Here is a 20557-nt window from a genome sequence, read left to right as displayed (position 1 = left end):
TAGAGGTATGAAAGATATCTGACCCTGTATCAGTGGTGAGAGGTGATTTTACTCCCAAAAGCACATGCAGTATATAGTGCAGTACTACCAAAATCAAATTTCTCACTGCAGAGCTCCCATCTGACCAGGTAGTGTCAGTAGAGCTCCACTGTAGCGGTGTTGCAGCACTGCACTAGATTGGAGAGGATAGGAAAGTGGTCCCTGTAACTGAGGCACCCTTCTGGAGAGAAGCTTCCCAGCTGATGATGGTTGGGAGGGAGGGAGGGACGCAGGCTGGCGTCTGCTGTGGAGGGACGCTTTCATCACATCACAGCTCGCTGGCCATGTCTGCTGCTGCCAGAGAGAGAGAGAGAACAAGAGAAGGAGGGTAATACAAAGAGCTGGAGAGAGAGAACTAAAGAGTGAGAGAGGAAAATCCCCATCACAGCGGCGCAGGCAGGACTGGGCCCCGGCTGTCTGTCTCTACGCAATCACATCTCTCTAGAGCCTTCTCTCTGAGCCGGAATCTGTTCAAACATGCATAACAAGAGGAGATTCTCACTGTGTTTTGCTCCCCCTCTCATGTTCTCTCTCCCTCCCTATCTCTCACTCATGTCAGAAGGTCTGCATGGCTGTATTAGCCGGGTTGTTTGGAGCTTTGCATGATACTAGGTCCTGTGACTGCAGAGGTCTTGAGGTGTTGCTGGATGAGAGCAAGGCAGAGGCTAGTTTCGGTCCCATCCGTAGTTGATGAGCCACCAGACTGTGAGGGTCATTTGGATGTGTTTAAAGCAACACATGGGACTGATTAGACCGTAAAGTGTGACACTCCGCTAAATAACGTATAGTCCTCTGTCCCTGTGTGTCTGGGTTGCAGTGTGTGTGCATGCGTGTCTGTGGGTATGTGTGTGACGATGTAATATGCACACTTAGGCTGGACAGGCAACTTCTCAGCAGCGGAAGCGGTCACCACGATGACTGCGCCCTCGAGGGCAATTTATTTTCAGCATGGCAAGAAAGGCATTCTCTCAGGTATCTGTCTCACTGTGTGAGATACAGAAACCAGGCATGCCTCGCCTGCCCAGTGGGGCCAAGTGTCACCATCACACTTCAGCTGTCACCTGGGTTGTGTGCACTGGGCCACACAACAGAAAACTTTTTAAAATGTTGCGCAACGGAAAACAAAAATGAGCGTTTCTTATTGGAGTCAGGTAGTCCCTGCTTCAGTCTGTTTTCTTACGTTTGGTGCCTAATGCATACAACCCTGACTGTGCAAATAAGGTTCCTCGTCACTGTCTTTCCTTAGACTCGTATCTCATAAAAGAAGTGAAGCGCATGCTTGTACTGTAAGTCATTTTGGGTAAAAGGAGTGTTCAAAGTGGCTTAATATAATGTCAAAAGTATGATATGGAAAGCAGCAGCTGTAACTTCCCTGTGAAGGTGGGCAGGGCTGTAGGGTGGCAGTGGTGTGGGCACAAGCACAGAGCTGGGCTGATATGGAAACGTAGTCAAATTTTCAGCTGGTGTTGATCGTCATTGGGAGACTGCAGAGCCCATGCTGGAGTAGCCGGTGCTGGAGTAGTCGTGAATTCGACTGTTTTTGGCTTTCATTTACAGAAGTGTGTGCACGGCGGTGCACGCATACGTGTGTTTGTGTGCGCATGCATGCACGTGCGTGTGTAGTACTGTCAGTGTGTGCAGACTGGTCACAGAGTAAATGTAAATTTGGGACACTCAAATTTGTAACATATACTAAATGGAGGATGGACATCCACAAATGAATACATACCGTACTAAACGTAACATATCATACCAAATGGAGAATCTCCGATTTCCGTACAAAATAATACGAAATGCCCTTCAGACCAGGTTGGCGAGTGTATGTATTTTTGTGGCGGCGTATGTATCTGTATGAGCGCGCGTGTGCGTACTGGACACCGAAACTCAGACTCCGTGGAGTGAGGAGAAAGCTCAGCCAGCCATTTGGCTCTGGTCCTAATTGGTTGAGTTGAAAGGATGCTGACAGTGCATCTCAGACAGGTAGCTACTTAACTGTGTATGTGTGTGTGTGTGTGTGTTCCTCCACCCTCCACCCAGGAATCCCCCGCTGTCCTAATTTTCACCAAAGAACACAGCAGTAGCCCTTCCTGTCTTCTGAGCCTTTGAAGAGCACTACTTTGTTTTTTCTGAGCTTTCGCTACAGAAGAAAAGGGGAGCAAGCTGGAGTGGAGCCAAGCCTAAGAAGATTTTTCTCAGCTCATCAGCCAGTTTGTTCTACTGCATAGTGACCCAGCCCAGCCTGGATATACACACACACACACGCGCACACACACACACCAATTATCTTGGTACTTCAGACAAATTGAGCCAGACATCCTGGGCATAGATAATCAAACTCCCACACGTACAGTTTGCACACTTGACTCTATGGGACAACACACACACTTGCTAGCCGTGGAGGGCAGAAGGGTGTGTCTAGTAGGAAGACTGCAATTTAAACCCAACATTATGTAAATGTTCAGGTGACATCCAAACATACAAACTAGGAGTTCCCCTTTGGTCAGTTCACCTGAAATAGACTGCATTATGTATTCCACTTGTGGACTATGGAGTTTACATTCATCCGCAATATCGCCCAAGTCTATTTTGTGGCAATTTTGTTGTTGTTGACACACACATAAACAACGACTAAGAGATTAAAGCCCAGGGTCAGCCTCAGTCCAGTACCCCCAGAGAATATCTTTCTAGGAACCTTCCAGAAATGAGGGAGAGTAAAATAGTCTAACCTCAGAGCAAGCAACATTGAGTAGAAGTGAACTGTGGTTAATTCCTTCAACAGAGAGGCAGAGTTAAGAGGAGGGAGAGTTGTAGTCGGCGTGCCAAATGCCACTCTATTCCATAGTGCACTACCTTTGACCTGGGCCCATAGGACTATATAGGGAGTAGGGTGCCATTTGGAATGCAACTGTAGTGTTGAGTGTCCAGGCGTCTCAGAGCCTACTGTCAGGGGACGACTGCAGTGGAGGCATGGTTAACTAGCTTATACTCACTCCTCACGGCCTCCCTCTCAATATTCCTACTCTCTTTCTCTCCCTCTCTCTCACCCTCTCTCTCTTTCTCTCCATCTTGCCCTCTCTCTTTCTCTCTCTCTCGCCCTCTCTCTCTTTCTCTCCCTCTCTCTCTCACCCTCTCTCTCTTTCTCTCCATCTCGCCCTCTCTCTCTTTCTCTCCATCTCGCCCTTTCTCTCTCTCTTTCTCTCTCTCTCGCCCTCTCTCTCTTTCTCTCCATCTCGCCCTCTCTCTTTCTCTCTCTCAGCTTAAGTCTCTCTTCAGCATCCATCCCTTCTCTCTACTACTACCTTTCTCTTCTCACTCTCTCACTCTCTCTCTCTCTCTCACACTCCCTCTCTCAGCACGTACCGACATCACGCTGTTTCCTTTCCCAGCACCCCTCCCCCTCAACAGTCCTGCAGCACACGTTCGCTTCATAATAGAACAGCTTTATGATACAAAACATGTGAGGTTGCCAACGGCCACAAGTGTTACTGATTTACACACGCCTTTATAGTAAGATCTGTTAGGTCTTACTCCTATAGGTCTCCGTCTTTTTAGGAATTCAAAAATCTGGCTTGATAAAGATCATTGAGGTTTGGGAAAAGAAGGAGAACTTGCACGCTTGTACATTTGACCCCTGTCCAGGCTATTCAGGGTTGTCTTCACTTCTGCTTTTTAACGAGAAGCCGACGCGCAGATTGAGAGAAACAGTCTCTAAAAGTTCTTGTTTTGAGCTTTGTTCTCTGTAGGCTGGAGACGCTACTCCGCTGTGTGTGAATATTCCACCGCATGTGGAAGTGTGCTCTGTTTTACTGTCCCCCCCAGCTGCTTCCTTCTCCATTTATGACGTTCTGATGTCGATTCATTCTGTTTCATGTCCATATTATCATCCCTGAGTCACAGCCCATCTCTGATTGATGTTGTACAATTTCCAATGAACACGAGAAACCTTTCAGCTGTGCTACAGAGATCTCCAGGGCATTGCGGAGGAGTTACAGTGAACCTGTTCCACTTATCGGGAAGCTGGTTTAGTGCTTAACCCTTAACATTGGCTCATCTATCATGATAAGCCAACATTGCCTGCCACATACTGTATGAGACACACTGTGCCACCCAAGGAAGGAACCGGACATAAGAGGCAGACCTGGGTTAAAATACATTTTAGTATCTGTTATTTAACAGCGTTTTTTCCTCCCGTGTATTTGATTATTTCCAAGTACACAGCCCAAATCAAGTACTTTTAATGCTAATGACATCAGTGTGATCCGAAATGAATGATCCCAATTGGGATTTATTTTCTTTGATAAGACACAGTGCCTTGCGAAAGTATTCGGCCCCCTTGAACTTTGCGACCTTTTGCCACATTTCAGGCTTCAAACATAAAGATATAAAACTGTATTTTTTTGTGAAGAATCAACAACAAGTGGGACACAATCATGAAGTGGAACGACATTTATTGGATATTTCAAACTTTTTTAACAAATCAAAAACTGAAAAATTGGGCGTGCAAGATTATTCAGCCCCTTTACTTTCAGTGCAGCAAACTCTCTCCAGAAGTTCAGTGAGGATCTCTGAATGATCCAATGTTGACCTAAATGACTAATGATGATAAATACAATCCACCTGTGTGTAATCAAGTCTCCGTATAAATGCACCTGCACTGTGATAGTCTCAGAGGTCCGTTAAAAGCGCAGAGAGCATCATGAAGAACAAGGAACACACCAGGCAGGTCCGAGATACTGTTGTGAAGAAGTTTAAAGCCGGATTTGGATACAAAAAGATTTCCCAAGCTTTAAACATCCCAAGGAGCACTGTGCAAGCGATAATATTGAAATGGAAGGAGTATCAGACCACTGCAAATCTACCAAGACCTGGCCGTCCCTCTAAACTTTCAGCTCATACAAGGAGAAGACTGATCAGAGATGCAGCCAAGAGGCCCATGATCACTCTGGATGAACTGCAGAGATCTACAGCTGAGGTGGGAGACTCTGTCCATAGGACAACAATCAGTCGTATATTGCACAAATCTGGCCTTTATGGAAGAGTGGCAAGAAGAAAGCCATTTCTTAAAGATATCCATAAAAAGTGTTGTTTAAAGTTTGCCACAAGCCACCTGGGAGACACACCAAACATGTGGAAGAAGGTACTCTGGTCAGATGAAACCAAAATTGAACTTTTTGGAAACAATGCAAAACGTTATGTTTGGCGTAAAAGCAACACAGCTGAACACACCATCCCCACTGTCAAACATGGTGGTGGCAGCATCATGGTTTGGGCCTGCTTTTCTTCAGCAGGGACAGGGAAGATGGTTAAAATTGATGGGAAGATGGATGGAGCCAAATACAGGACCATTTTGGAAGAAAACCTGATGGAGTCTGCAAAAGACCTGAGACTGGGACGGAGATTTGTCTTCCAGCAAGACAATGATCCAAAACATAAAGCAAAATCTACAATGGAATGGTTCAAAAATAAACATATTCAGGTGTTAGAATGGCCAAGTCAAAGTCCAGACCTGAATCCTTATCGAGAATCTGTGGAAAGAACTGAAAACTGCTGTTCACAAATGCTCTCCATCCAACCCCACTGAGCTCGAGCTGTTTTGCAAGGAAGAATGGGAAAAAATGTCAGTCTCTCGATGTGCAAAACTGATAGAGACATACCCCAAGCGACTTACAGCTGTAATCGCAGCAAAAGGTGGCGCTACAAAGTATTAACTTTGTATTAAAAGAGTTTGCTGCACTGAAAGTAAAGGGGCTGAATAATTTTGCACGCCCAATTTTTCAGTTTTTGATTTGTTAAAAAAGTTTGAAATATCCAATAAATGTCGTTCCACTTCATGATTGTGTCCCACTTGTTGTTGATTCTTCACAAAAAAATAGAGTTTTATATCTTTATGTTTGAAGCCAGAAATGTGGCAAAAGGTCGCAAAGTCCAAGGGGGCCGAATACTTTCGCAAGGCACTGTACATGTCATCACACACACGTTGCACGCGTGTACACAACCCCCCCCCCCCCCCACACACACACACACACACGCACAATCACATTCATTGTGAATACTCTTATGCCCCCACCCCGAGCTCTTTAAAAAAATAATAAGTTAACAGAATAGCTCACTCTGACTGACCAACCGACCGACCATTTCTCTCTTCTCTGTGCTGCTGTGCTGTTCATTCATTCATTCATATGGCTATGTCTTCCTACTGGGCTGTAACACAACACAGCTCTCACACCCCTTCAGCTTGACAGCCCTGCTTTCACCTCCAGGCTCTTTCAGCCATGCCTGGGCTCTCTGCATCTGAGATTTACCTTCACCTCTTTTGTAACAACGAAGAAGAGAGTGAGAGAGAGAAAAAAAGAGGCACTTCTTTCCTTCTCCTTTCTTCTTTCCTGTCTTCGTTGAGCTTTAGTGTTGCCGCAGGATGTGTTTTAGCCTACAGACTGTGCACTGGAACATACTATATAAAGAGAGCACACAGAGAGAGAGAGAGAGAGAGAGTGGGTGGGTGGGTGGGTGGGTAGAGAGAGAGGGTGGGTAGAGAGAGAGAGGGTGGGTAGAGAGAGAGGGGGTAGAGAGAGGGGGAGAGAGAGAGACGGGGGTAGAGAGAGGGGGTAGAGAGAGAGAGAGAGAGAGGGGAGAGGGAGGGAGAGAGAGAGAGGAGGGATAGGGTGGTGGGGATGTTTTAGTAATAGTGGTTGGATAGAGGGAAGTAGTCCACTTGGCTTTACAGGGAGACATTGGGTTCCCTTTATTCTGTCAGAGACCTAATGCACAGGGCCACGGTGTTACAGTATGTCTGTGGTGAAAGGGCTTTTGTTGTGAAAGCGTTATTATCGCGAAATGGACAATGATGCAATGGATTTGGGTCTATGGTTTGGGTACAGACAGAGGCAGACGGGCCACAGCCAGCAGACAGAACAACAACCACTAATGGAGTGAGTCCCTGAAGGTCTAATCATTTCCTGGTCAGACCAACCCAATGGACTTTTATATTGAATCGCTAGTATTTTCCTTGCTTGTTCGAATTAACCAAGAATGAGTGAGCCTCATAGTAAATGTTGAAGCCTCACCGTTGCGCTTTGTTCGCTAGATAGACTGTGGTTGTCTAGAATCTGTCCCAATATCCATACTTGCACACAATGTCTTTGCAAACTATGTAGTATGACAAGACATGTTATGGACTTTAGGACACTGCTCTGTTTTACTGACCTAAGGTAGTGCCACTTGCAGGACTGGGCGTGATGCCCAAAGGCCTTTCTCTGCTCCCTCGATGGTCTGTTCCCCTCTCCCCAACCCCCTCCCGGCCAGGCCTTCCTGGTGGTGCTCCAGCAGGACTGAACTCTGACCCCAGGCAACTGGCCATAAACCTCCATTATTAAAGAGGTACCGCTGATAAACACTCTGTCCTCATGTGGGATCCAGTGTCTCGTTAATACACCGGGGCGAAGGAGTTACTACCTCCATGACTTCAGCTCAGCCGCAGTCTGTCAACCAGCCAGCACAGTTTGGAATCAGAATACCTGGGTTGAAGTACTATTTGAAATCATTTCAAATACTTTATCTAGGCTTGATTGAGCTTGCCTGGCGCAATAGAACAAATTGGTGGCTAAATGGGCAAACCTCGCCCATTTGGCTCCCCAGGCAGGATAAAGCAAACACTCAAAAGTATTTGAAAGATTTCAAATAGTATTTGAACCCAGTTTTACTAGCCAGCCCGTTTGTCGTCCAGTCTCAGGGAGCCAACTGATTGGGCCCAGGCAGGGAGAGCAATCTGACAAGCTCCACTCCAGGGTAAATTAAAGCCGGGTTGGTTAGGTGGTGGTGAGTTTCAATACAGCGCTTCACCGTGCTGTGTCCCTGCACTTCTCAGGTTCTTCATCCATGTTGAGTCCCCGCTGTGTCCCCGTAGCAACGCTGGATGGACCCTCTAATTTATCTATCCACTTTAGTGCTTGTTCAGCGACAGAGAAAATAAGCAAAGCTGTGTGTGGGTGTGTGTGTGTGTATGCATGTGTGTTGAAGTGAAAGAAAGAGGTGTACTCAGACAGACAAAGGAGCACTCCATCGCCAAGAGATGTGGTACGGGGAATGTCTTTCTCTCCTCGTCTGGCACTCCATACATTTCTCACACTACAGCTTCGTTGTTCTACCCCCCCCCCCCCCCCCCCCCCCCATTGGCCTGTATGACCCCTCTATTTTCCACAAAGACCTATTAGAAAAGTCTGAAGGTATAATGCTATATAACTTGTTATCAGCATGTACAGTTGAAGTCAGAAGTTTACATCCACTTAGGTTGGAGTCATGAAAACTCGTTTTTTCAACCACTCCACAAATTTCTTGTTAACAAACTATAGTTTTGGCAAGTTGGTTAGGACATTCTACTTTGTGCATGACACAAGTCATTTTTCCAACAATTATGAAATAATCTGTCTGTAAACATATAATTCATTGTATCACAATTCCAATGGGTCAGAAGTTTACATACACGAAGTTGACTGTGCCTTTAAACAGCTTGGAAAATTCCAGAAAATGTATGTCATGGCTTTAGAAGCTTCTGATAGGCTAATTTACATCACTTGAGTAAATTGGAGGTGTACCTGTGGATGTATTTCAAGGCCTACCGTTCAAACTCAGTGCCTCTTTGCTTGACATCATGGGAAAATCAAAAGACATCAGCCAAGACCTCAGAAAAAAATTGTAGACCTCCACAAGTCTGGTTCATCCTTGGGAGCAATTTCCAAATGCCTGAAGGTACCTCGCTCATCTGTCAAAAAATAGTACGCAAGTATTAACACCATGGGACCACGCAGCTGTCATACCGCTCAGGAAGGAGACGCGTTCTGTCTCCTAGAGATGAAAGTACTTTGGTTGCGAAAAGTGCAAATCAATCCCAGAACAACAGCAAAGGACCTTGTGAAGATGCTGGAGGAAACAGGTACAAAAGTATCTATATCCACAGTAAAACGAGTCCTATATCGACATGACCTGAAAGGCCGCTCAGCAAGGAAGAAGCCACTGCTGCAAAACCGCCATCAAATAGCCAGACTATGGTTTGCAACTGCTCATGGGGACAAAGATCAGTCAAAGACATCAGTCAGGAAGTTAAAGCTTGGTCGCAAATGAGTCTTCCAAATGGACAATGAACCCAAGCATACTTCCAAAGATGTGGTAGAATGGATTAAGGACAACAAAGTCAAGGTTTTGGAGTGGCCATCACAAAGTCCTGACCTCAATCCCATAGAAAATTTGTGGGCAGAAGTGAAAAAGTGTGTGCAAGCCATGAGGCCTACAAAACCTGACTCAGTTACACCAGCTCTGCAAGGAGGAATGGGCCATAATTCACACAATTTATTGTGGAAGGCTTCCCGAAACGTTTGACCCAAGTTAAACAATTTAAAGGCAATGCTACCAAATACTAATTGAGTGCATGTAAACTTCTGACCCACTGGGAACGTGATGAAAGAAATACAAGCTGAAATAAATCATTCTCTCTGCTATTATTCTGACTTATTCTGACTAGGATTAAATAGGAATTGTGAAAAACTGAGTTTAAATGTATTTGGCTAAGGTGTATGTAAACTTCCGACTTCAACTGTATGAGCCTTTATCATGTTTTATAATATGGATTTAGATGCTTGCTCTTTTCTCTGTATTTCTTTTTTTAACAATTAAACGTTTGTTAATTAAAGGCCAGGCAGGCATTTGATTCCCCCTCATTAGATAACGTCAGCAGTTAGAAAACAAGACCCTTAGTCTAATCCTGACTCTTCACTATTTTACGAATTTGCAAAACTTATGATATGTTACGAATTCCAGTTTGTTGTAGCTAACATTAGCTAGGTGGCTAACGTTAGTTTGGTTAGGGGAAGGGATAGCTAACATGCTAAGTAGTTGCAAAGTTGCTAGAAAGTAGTAAGTAGTTCCAAAGTCTCTAATTAGCTAAAATGATCTGTGATGAGATTCAAACACGCAACCTTTTGGTTGCTAGGCGTTCGCGTTGTACCCATCCACCCCGACCACCCACCCTACTTAATTTTTGCCTTAAGTGAACTTCTGTCTTATTTAACCACACCAAACCATATCTTACTATTTAGACTGTTTTACACGTACTATGTTACGTTTATTCTATGACACCAGGTTGGTTTAACACTCATTGCTACTTTATAATGATTATGATGATGATAATATGGTATTTATACATTTAACAGATACTTTAGTACATTATGCATTTATCCAAATTGAGTCATGCATCTATCCAAACTTGAGTATAGGTGACCCATCGGGAATCCAACCCACAACTCTTGGTTTTGTACACGCCATGCTTCGTCATCGATCTGAGTCATCTGACATGTTATCTGTTCCTAATAATACATTTTCTCATATTGGAAAGGTTGAATTGCTCATCCTTTGGTAGTCACTGCAAAAATGATTCTAAAAACCTTATGAAAGTCCTGTGTAGGTAAATGTTGACTTTCATCCTGAAACAGCCCTACACATCTCTGCAACGTGTGTGTGCCCACTACATGCGTGTGTGTATGTGTGCGCGCGTTCATCATAGATGGAAACTATTTTTCTTTGGCCCGGGTCGCTGTGAGCCTAGATCTATTCAACTGAGTCCAACCTGGTGTGTGTGTGTGTGTGTGTGTGTGTGTGTGTGTCTGGTAGGACGTGGCACTCTGGACGCTCAGTGCTCAAAACCATCAGCCTCTCTCTGTGATCAGACAGGCTGTAGTCTGATGACATACCTAGCAACACATCCATTCTCTAGTCTACCAGATCATCTTTTTATTAAATGGGTGAATCTACGACAGCAACAACATTGATTTGTTATTTATTTGGTACTGACACTTGTTGCCTGTCCCGCTATGTATCTTTACAAGATATATTCTGTTGTGAGTTAGCTACTGTAGTGTATTGCCTGTATGAGATTTGCCCTGGTCTATTTGGTGCCATTGTCTATTTGAACTGTTATGTCCCACTAGCTTAAATATGCGTTATAAAGGGTTTTGTATAATTCCAGCCAGTAGTTTTGAAAGTATTGCTCATGAGCAGAGGTGAAAGTAGATCAAAATGATTCTCGGTACCGCACCTCCTATCTGTGCACGCACTTATTGTGTGCACAAATATTTTTGATGGTCCCAATTCATATAGATCCGTCTTTTCACTTTAAAAATGTCTTACCTTTTATACCGGTTAGCAGAACCAGTCGAAGCGTTTTCATCTGATTGTCAAACAAATCACTTCAAAGGCACCGTAGGCTACCTGCGCACGTTGATCCACTCTATCCAATTCCAGGAACCAACAGCGAACCAGCCATCATCTCTGCCGTGGCTAAGTTTCTGTGTGCTCACACACACACACACAATAACAAACACCCCCCACACAATAAGCCAATGGAAAATGAATACAGACAATGAAGACTGTAATAGACTTTATCAAACAAAGGTTTAATGACATAACTCAAGTCCTGTCAACATAACAAATAGGCCAAATAGTCATCGTTACTAATGATACAAACAAGTTAATTAACAGAAACTGTTGCCTATAGAAATGTGTCTGTGGGCGGCGGCTTGGCGACTTGGCGAGAGAAAAGAGGTGGACAGCGCCCTGTTGCTGAACATTAGATCAGATTCAAAATGAATCATCGTGAACATTAGAAACATTCAATATATCCTATTTCCATACATAAGCTTTAAAATTAAATCAAAATAGCTAAGTTAATCATATAACTTATCATTAGTTCCATCCCACTTCACATAGCCATTAATGACATTAAAACATAGCCTATCAAACAGACAAAATATTAAATTAGGCTGACTTTTTTTAAACACGAGACGTCAGAAATCAGTCATCTTCCTGAATGGAGACTGGTCTATCAGATTCAGAGATTAATTGCAATCAGGATGGCAAAATAAAAAGTTGACCAACAAAGAGGATCATTGTGCGGCCTGCCGTGCTGTAGCGAGAGAGAAAATAGATGGACAGCGCAGTGGTGCTGAAATGATGTATTCCTGATCCGAGTCATCACACACACAGTATGTGACATACCCGTTTCTCCCATCTAAAAACAACATCTTGAACATAATACACAATTCAATACATCTACTTTCCATATAATGTCGTGGAGAATCGTTTCAGAATATAACACTTACAAGAACTTGTGAATTCAATATAGGCTTTTAATACAAACATATTAGAAGCCTCAGATGTTTCGAGGAACACATCCTTTTCCAGAGAACTGGCTCTGTATGTATACACATACAACATATGAGTCCATCCCACATGCAAATGAAGTTACAGTACCTTTTGCTCCCACAATAACCGTTGAGACTAAAATCAAAACAAGTAACTTATTGCATCCACTTTATCAATAGCCTATAATGACACCAAGACATCATTCCAAATCATTGTGGGGTTTTATTTCAAAGGCACTTAGAGATGCATTGACTCACGAGCCAAAACAGGTCCTCGAAAATGTTGCACAATTGTGTACTTAATCTATTTAGTATGTTTTGTCCTGCAAAGTAAAATACAAAATCGTGCAATTTGTATGATATGCTGCAAATTCCAATTGCTAGAATATGTTAGGAATTTGTAAGTGCTAACAAGATCCTGTTAAATTCTTTGAGACCCCTAGAGTTGGTTGACACACCTGTGCATCACATGGTGACATCATGTTGAATATTGAATACCTCACAGTGTGTTTATGCTATTCATGCTGCAACTCAATCCACTCTTTCCACCAATATAAAGTTTGCGCCTGTTTAACCCCGAACCGTGTGAGTTACAAACAAAGAGTTGATCAGGCTGTTGATTGTGGCGTGTTAAATGGTGCCCTACTCCTCTTCAATAGCTGTGTGAAGTTGCTGGATATTGGTAGGAACTGGAACACGCTGTCGTACACGTCGATCCAGCGCATCCCAACGTGCTCAATGGGTAACATGTCTGGTGAGTATGCAGGCCAAGGAAGAACTGGGACATTTTCAGCTTCCAGTAATTGTGTACAGATCCTTGCAACATGGGGCCGTGCATTATTATGCTGAAACACGAGGTGATGGTGGCGGATGAAAGGCACGACAATGGGCCTCAGGATCTCCTCATGGTATTGAAATTGCCATCGATAAAATGCAATTGTGCTTGTTGACCGTAGCTTATGCCTGCTCATACCTTAACCCCACTACCACCATGGGGCACTCTGTTCACAACGTAGACATCAACAAGCCGCTCGCCCACACGACGCCAAACATGCTGTCTGCCATTTGCCGGGTACAGTTGAAACCTGGATTCATCTGTGAAGAGCACACGTCTCCAGCGTGCCAGTGGCCATCGAAGGTGAGTATTTGCACACGGAAGTCAGTTACGATGCCGAACTGCAGTCAGGTTAAGACCCTGGTGAGGACGACGAGCACGCAGATGAGCTTCTCTGACACGGTTTCTGACAGTTTGTCAAAATCAAATGGCTAAATGATAAATTTTATGACCATCTGAAAACAATTCCATATGTTTGCTTCGTAGATATTGATATCTAAGGGCTTAGACCTACAGGGTTTTTTAAGAGAGAAGAGAGCTCTGACAGTTCACTGTCTGTTATTCAACTGTAGCTTTGCCTTCACTGGTGCTTGACCTATCCTGGGAGGGAGCAGGGAGGGAATATGCTGCCTACTGCCTGTCCTTTTAACACCACTGTCTGTCTGTCAGCATCTTTCACAGAATACACCAGGCAGTCTGTCCAAACCACTCTCTGATCTCACCCATCACATCCTTCTCATCTCTCTTCTGATAGGGTGTGTTCGTGTGTGTGCACGTGTGCGTGTGTGCGTGTGTAGCTTTCTTCTCCGATAGAGCTTTTCCCACAGCAGAAAGAATATGTGACTGGACCTCAGCCTGTTCATCTCTATAAAAACCTCTGAGTCGACAGCACTGTCACAACACATTGTGTAAATAACACAATAAAAACACTGTCACAACAACACATTGTGTAGCTAACTCAATAAACAACACTGTCACAGCACATTGTGTAGCTAACTCAATAAACAACACTGTAACAATACATTGTGTAGCTAACTCAATAAACAACACTGTAACAATACATTGTTTAGCTAACTCAATAAACAACACTGTAACAACACATTGTGTAGCTAACTCAATAAACAACACTAACAATACATTGTGTAGCTAACTCAATAAACAACACTGTCACAGCACATTGTGTAGCTAACTCAAACAACACTGTAACAATACATTGTGTAGCAAACTCAATAAACAACACTGTCACAACACATTGTGTAGCTAACTCAATAAACAACACTGTAACAATACATTGTGTAGCTAACTCAATAAACAACACTGTAACAATACATTGTGCAGCTAACTCAATAAACAACACTGTCACAATACATTGTGTAGCTAATTCAATAAACAACACTGTAACAACAATACATTGTGCAGCTAATTCAATAAACAACACTAACAATACATTGTGCAGCTAACTCAATAAACAACACTGTAACAATACATTGTGTAGCTAATTCAATAAACAACACTGTAACAACAATACATTGTGTAGCTAATTCAATAAACAACACTAACAATACATTGTGCAGCTAACTCAATAAACAACACTGTAACAATACATTGTGTAGCTAACTCAATAAACAACACTGTAACAATACATTGTGCAGCTAACTCAATAAACAAATGGCACAACACATTGTGTAGTTAACTCAATAAACAACACTGTAACAACAATACATTGTGTAGCTAACTCAATAAACAACACTGTAACAACAATACATTGTGTAGCTAACTCAATAAACAACACTGTAACAACAATACATTGTGCAGCTAACTCAATAAACAACACTGTCACAACAATACATTGTGCAGCTAACTCAATAAACAACACTGTAACAACAATACATTGTGTAGCTAACTCAATAAACAACACTGTCACAACAATACATTGTGCAGCTAACTCAATAAACAACACTGTAACAACACATTGTGTAGCTGACTCAATAAACAACACTGTCTCAACACATTGTGTAGCTAACTCAATAAACAACACTGTAACAACAATACAATGTGCAGCTAACTCAATAAACAACACTGTAACAACACATTGTGTAGCTGACTCAATAAACAACACTGTCACAACACATTATGCAGCAAACTCAATAAACAACACTGTCACAACACATTGTGTAGCTAACTCAATAAACAACACTAACAACACATTGTGTAGCTAACTCAATAAACAACACTGTAACAATACATTGTACAGCTAACTCAATAAACAACACTGTAACAACACATTGTGTAGCTAACTCAATAAACAACACTCTAACAACACATTGTGTAGCTAACTCAATAAACAACACTGTGTTAACACACAGTTAACACACTAACCTCCAGACGAGCGTCAATGTCATACAACTCTCCTTCCGTGGCCTCCAACTGCTCTTAAACGCAAATAAAACTAAATGCATGCTATTCAACCGATCATTTCCCGCACCTGCCTGCCCATCCAGCATCACTACTCTGGACGGCTCTGACTTAGAATACGTGGATAACTACAAATACCTAGGTGTCTGGCTAGACTGTAAACTCTCCTTCCAGACACACATTAAGCATCTCCAATCAAAAATAAAATCTAGTATCGGCTTCCTATTTTGCAACAAAGCTTCCTTCACTCATGCTGCCAAACATACCCTCGTAAAACTGACCATCCTACCGATCCTTGACTTCGGCGATGTCATCTATAAAATAGCCTCCAACACTCTACTCAGCAAACTGGATGTAGTCTATCACAGTGCCATCCGTTTTGTCACCAAAGCCCCATATACTACCCACCACTGCGACCTGTACGCTCTCGTTGGCTGGCCCTCGCTTCATACTCGTCGCCAAACCCACTGGCTACAGGTTATCTACAAGTCTCTGCTAGGTAAAGCCCCGCCCTATCTCAGCTCACTGGTCACCATAGTAGCACCCAGTCGTAGCACATGCTCCAGCAGGTATATCTCACTGGTCACCCCCAAAGCCAATTCCTCCTTTGGCTGCCTTTCCTTCCAGTTCTCTGCTGCCACTGACTGGAACGAACTGCAAAAATCACTGAAGCTGGAGATTCCCATCTCCCTCACTAGCTTTAAGACCCAGCTGTCAGAGCAGCTCACAGATCACTGCACCTGTTCATAGCCCATCTGTATACAGCCCATCTATCTACCTCATCCCCATACTGTATTTATTTATTTGGCTCCTTTTGCACCACAGTATCTCTACTTGCACATCCATCTTTTGCACATCTACCATTCCAGTGTTTAATTGCTATATTGTAATTGCTTCGCCACCATGGCCTATTTATTGCCTTAACTCCCTTATTTGACCTCATTTGCACTCACTGTATATATACTTTTTTGTCTACTGTATTATTGACTGTATGTTTTGTTCATTCCATGTGTAACTCTGTGTTGTTGTATGTGTCGAACTGCTATGCTTTATCTTGGCCAGGTCGCAGTTGCAAATGAGAACTTGTTCTCAACTAGCCTACCTGGTTAAATAAAGGTGAAAAAAAATACATTGTGTAGCTAACTCAATAAAAAACAGTCATAACAACACATTATGTAGCCAACTCAATAAACAACAGTCATAACAACACATTATGTAGCCAACTCAATAAACAACAGTCATAACAACACATTATGTAGCTAACTCAATAAACAACAGTCATAACAACACATTATGTAGCCAACTCAATAAACAACAGTCATAACAACACATTATGTAGCTAACTCAATAAACAACAGTCATAACAACACATTATGTAGCCAACTCAATAAACAACAGTCATAACAACACATTATGTAGCTAACTCAATAAACAACAGTCATAACAACACATTATGTAGCCAACTCAATAAACAACAGTCATAACAACACATTATGTAGCCAACTCAATAAACAACAGTCATAACAAGACATTATGTAGCCAACTCAATAAACAACAGTCATAACAACACATTATGTAGCCAACTCAATAAACAACAGTCATAACAACACATTGTGTAGCTAACTCAATAAACAACAGTCATAACAACACATTATGTAGCCAACTCAATAAACAACAGTCATAACAACACATTATGTAGCCAACTCAATAAACAACAGTCATAACAACACATTATGTAGCCAACTCAATAAACAACACAGTCATAACAACACATTATGTAGCCAACTCAATAAACAACAGTCATAACAACACATTATGTAGCCAACTCAATAAAAAACAGTCATAACAACACATTATGTAGCCAACTCAATAAACAACACAGTCATAACAACACATTATGTAGCCAACTCAATAAACAACAGTCATAACAACACATTGTGTAGCTAACTCAATAAACAACAGTCATAACAACACATTATGTAGCCAACTCAATAAACAACACAGTCATAACAACACATTATGTAGCCAACTCAATAAACAACAGTCATAACAACACATTGTGTAGCTAACTCAATAAACAACAGTCATAACAACACATTGTGTAGCCAACTCAATAAACAACAGTCATAACAACACATTATGTAGCCAACTCAATAAACAACAGTCATAACAACACATTATGTAGCCAACTCAATAAACAACACAGTCATAACAACACATTATGTAGCCAACTCAATAAACAACAGTCATAACAACACATTATGTAGCCAACTCAATAAACAACAGTCATAACAACACATTATGTAGCCAACTCAATAAACAACAGTCATAACAACACATTATGTAGCCAACTCAATCTCCCTTGACAGCCCAGAGAGAGCACAGACCATTTGAAGATGAGTTTTATCCCATTTTTTTAAATCAGAAGAGAAAATTAACATTTAATAAGAACTTGTCCAGAAGGAAAAGGGGAACAGTGTTGCATCTTGCCATACACATACTTACAAGACTAAAACAAGATTTGTTTTGAAAATTGTATGAGATGCCCACATTGTTGTTTTGCTGTACTATGTCGAGATGACCGAAATCTAGGTTATGGTAGTAAACAGCTGCTCTGTATGGGTAGAGATGGGGATTTTTTTATTTTTATAATGAAAATGCTAGATTTGACTAATTCACCTGTAGGCTTCCTGGATGGGTGTAGCAGTGTATAGGAAGGAGTGAATATTCAGTAAAATGTCCCTTCAAATTGACTCAACATATCTGGCAATGTCAGCGGGTGGGGTTCCAAATACAATTCATATCAAATCAGTGTGCTATAGTTGTCATGAAGAGCAGATATTCTAGTTGGTCGTTTGATTTAGTTACACTGCTGGTTCAGAAAGGCATCGGTTCTAATCATCATCACAGTGGAAATCAGATATTCCCAGAACATCCTCGATGCGAATCACGTCTGCAATGCTGCTCCTCTCCTGCCTTCTACTGCATTATGTTGGCATTAACATTATATTGCCTCTGCAAGACTGGCCCCTTTCCCTCAACCCCTTCTCCATTCCCTGCCCCTGCCCCTTCTCCATCCCCTGCCCCTGCCCCTTCTCCATCCCCTGCCCCTTCTCCTTCTCCATCCCCTGCCCCTTCTCCTTCTCCATCCCCTGCCCCTTCTCCATCCCCTGCCCCTTCTCCATCCCTGCCCCTTCTCCATCCCTGCCCCTTCTCCATTCCCTGCCCCTTCTCCATCCCTGCCCCTTCTCCATCCCTGCCCCTTCTCCATCCCTGCCCCTTCTCCATCCCTGCCCCTTCTCCATCCCCTGCCCCTTCTCCATCCCCTGCCCCTTCTCCATCCCTGCCCCTTCTCCATCCCTGCCCCTTCTCCATCCCTGCCCCTTCTCCATCCCTGCCCCTTCTCCATCCCCTGCCCCTTCTCCTTTTCCATCCCCTGCCCCTTCTACATCCCCTTCTCCATCCCTGCCCCTTCTGCATCCCCTTCTCCATCCCTGCCCCTGCCCCTTCTCCATCCCCTGCCCCTTCTCCTTCTCCATCCCCATCCCCTTCTCCATCCCTGCCCCTTCTCCATCCCCTGCCCCTTCTCCATCCCTGCCCCTGCTCCATCCCTGCCCCTTCTCCATCCCTGCCCCTGCCCCTTCTCCATCCCTGCCCCTTCTCCATCCCCTGCCCCTTCTCCATCCCCTGCCCCTTCTCCATCCCCTGCCCCTTCTCCATCCCCTGCCCCTTCTCCATCCCTGCCCCTTCTCCATCCCCTGCCCCTTCTCCATCCCTGCCCCTTCTCCATCCCTGCCCCTTCTCCATCCCTGCCCCTTCTCCATCCCCTGCCCCTTCTCCATCCCCTGCCCCTTCTCCATCCCTGCCCCTTCTCCATCCCCTGCCCCTTCTCCATCCCCTGCCCCTTCTCCATCCCTGCCCCTGCCCCTTCTCCATCCCCTGCCCCTTCTCCTTCTCCATCCCCTGCCCCTTCTCCATCCCCTGCCCCTTCTCCATCCCCTGCCCCTGCTCCATCCCTGCCCCTTCTCCATCCCCTGCCCCTTCTCCATCCCCTGCCCCTTCTCCATCCCTGCCCCTGCCCCTTCTCCATCCCTGCCCCTGCCCCTTCTCCATCCCCTGCCCCTTCTCCTTCTCCATCCCCTGCCCCTTCTCCATCCCCTGCCCCTTCTCCTTCTCCATCCCCTGCCCCTTCTCCTTCCCCTGCCCCTTCTCCTTCTCCACCCCCTGCCCCTTCTCCATCCCCTGCCCCTTCTCCTTCTCCATCCCCTGCCCCTTCTCCTTCTCCATCCCCTGCCCCTTCTCCTTCTCTATCCCCTGCCCCTTCTCCTTCTCTATCCCCTGCCCCTTCTCCTTCTCTATCCCCTGCCCCTTCTCCTTCTCCATCCCCTGCCCCTGCCCCTGCTCCATCGCCTGCCCCTGCCTCTCTGCCAGGTCTTCCCCAGACTGTGATGTGTAACAGCCGGTGCACTCTGGTCTTGTGTATGTGTGTGTGTGTGTGTGTGTGTTTGGGTACTGTGCAGGAAAAAAAGGGAATACATTAGAGGGTGGAAATTCCTGTCACGAGTATCCCAGTTCAGCACTTTCTCCCTCTGCACACACCCACTGGCAGTACTACACACACATACACACACACTGACAGTACTGCGCACGCACGTGCACGCATGCGCACACAACTGCTGACACAATCCCACAATCCCCTGCCCCTTCTCCGTCCCTGCCCCTTCTCCATCCCCTGCCCCTTCTCCATCCCTGCCCCTGCCCCTTCTCCATCCCTGCCCCTGCCCCTTCTCCATCCCCTGCCCCTTCTCCATCCCTGCCCCTTCTCCATCCCCTGCCCCTTCTCCATCCCCTGCCCCTTCTCCATCCCTGCCCCTGCCCCTTCTCCATCCCCTGCCCCTGCTCCATCCCCTGCCCCTGCTCCATCCCCTGCCCCTGCTCCATCCCCTGCCCCTTCTCCATCCCCTGCCCCTTCTCCTTCTCCATCCCCTGCCCCTTCTCCTTCTCTATCCACTGCCCCTTCTCCATCCCCTGCCCCTTCTCCATCCCCTGCCCCTTCTCCTTCTCCATCCCCTGCCCCTTC

The sequence above is a fragment of the Oncorhynchus mykiss genome, chromosome 8 (genome assembly GCF_057628025.1).
Source record: "Oncorhynchus mykiss isolate SJ-2025 chromosome 8, ASM5762802v1, whole genome shotgun sequence".
In the NCBI taxonomy this organism is placed as follows: Eukaryota; Metazoa; Chordata; class Actinopteri; order Salmoniformes; family Salmonidae; genus Oncorhynchus; species Oncorhynchus mykiss.
This window is presented reverse-complemented; position numbering follows the sequence as displayed.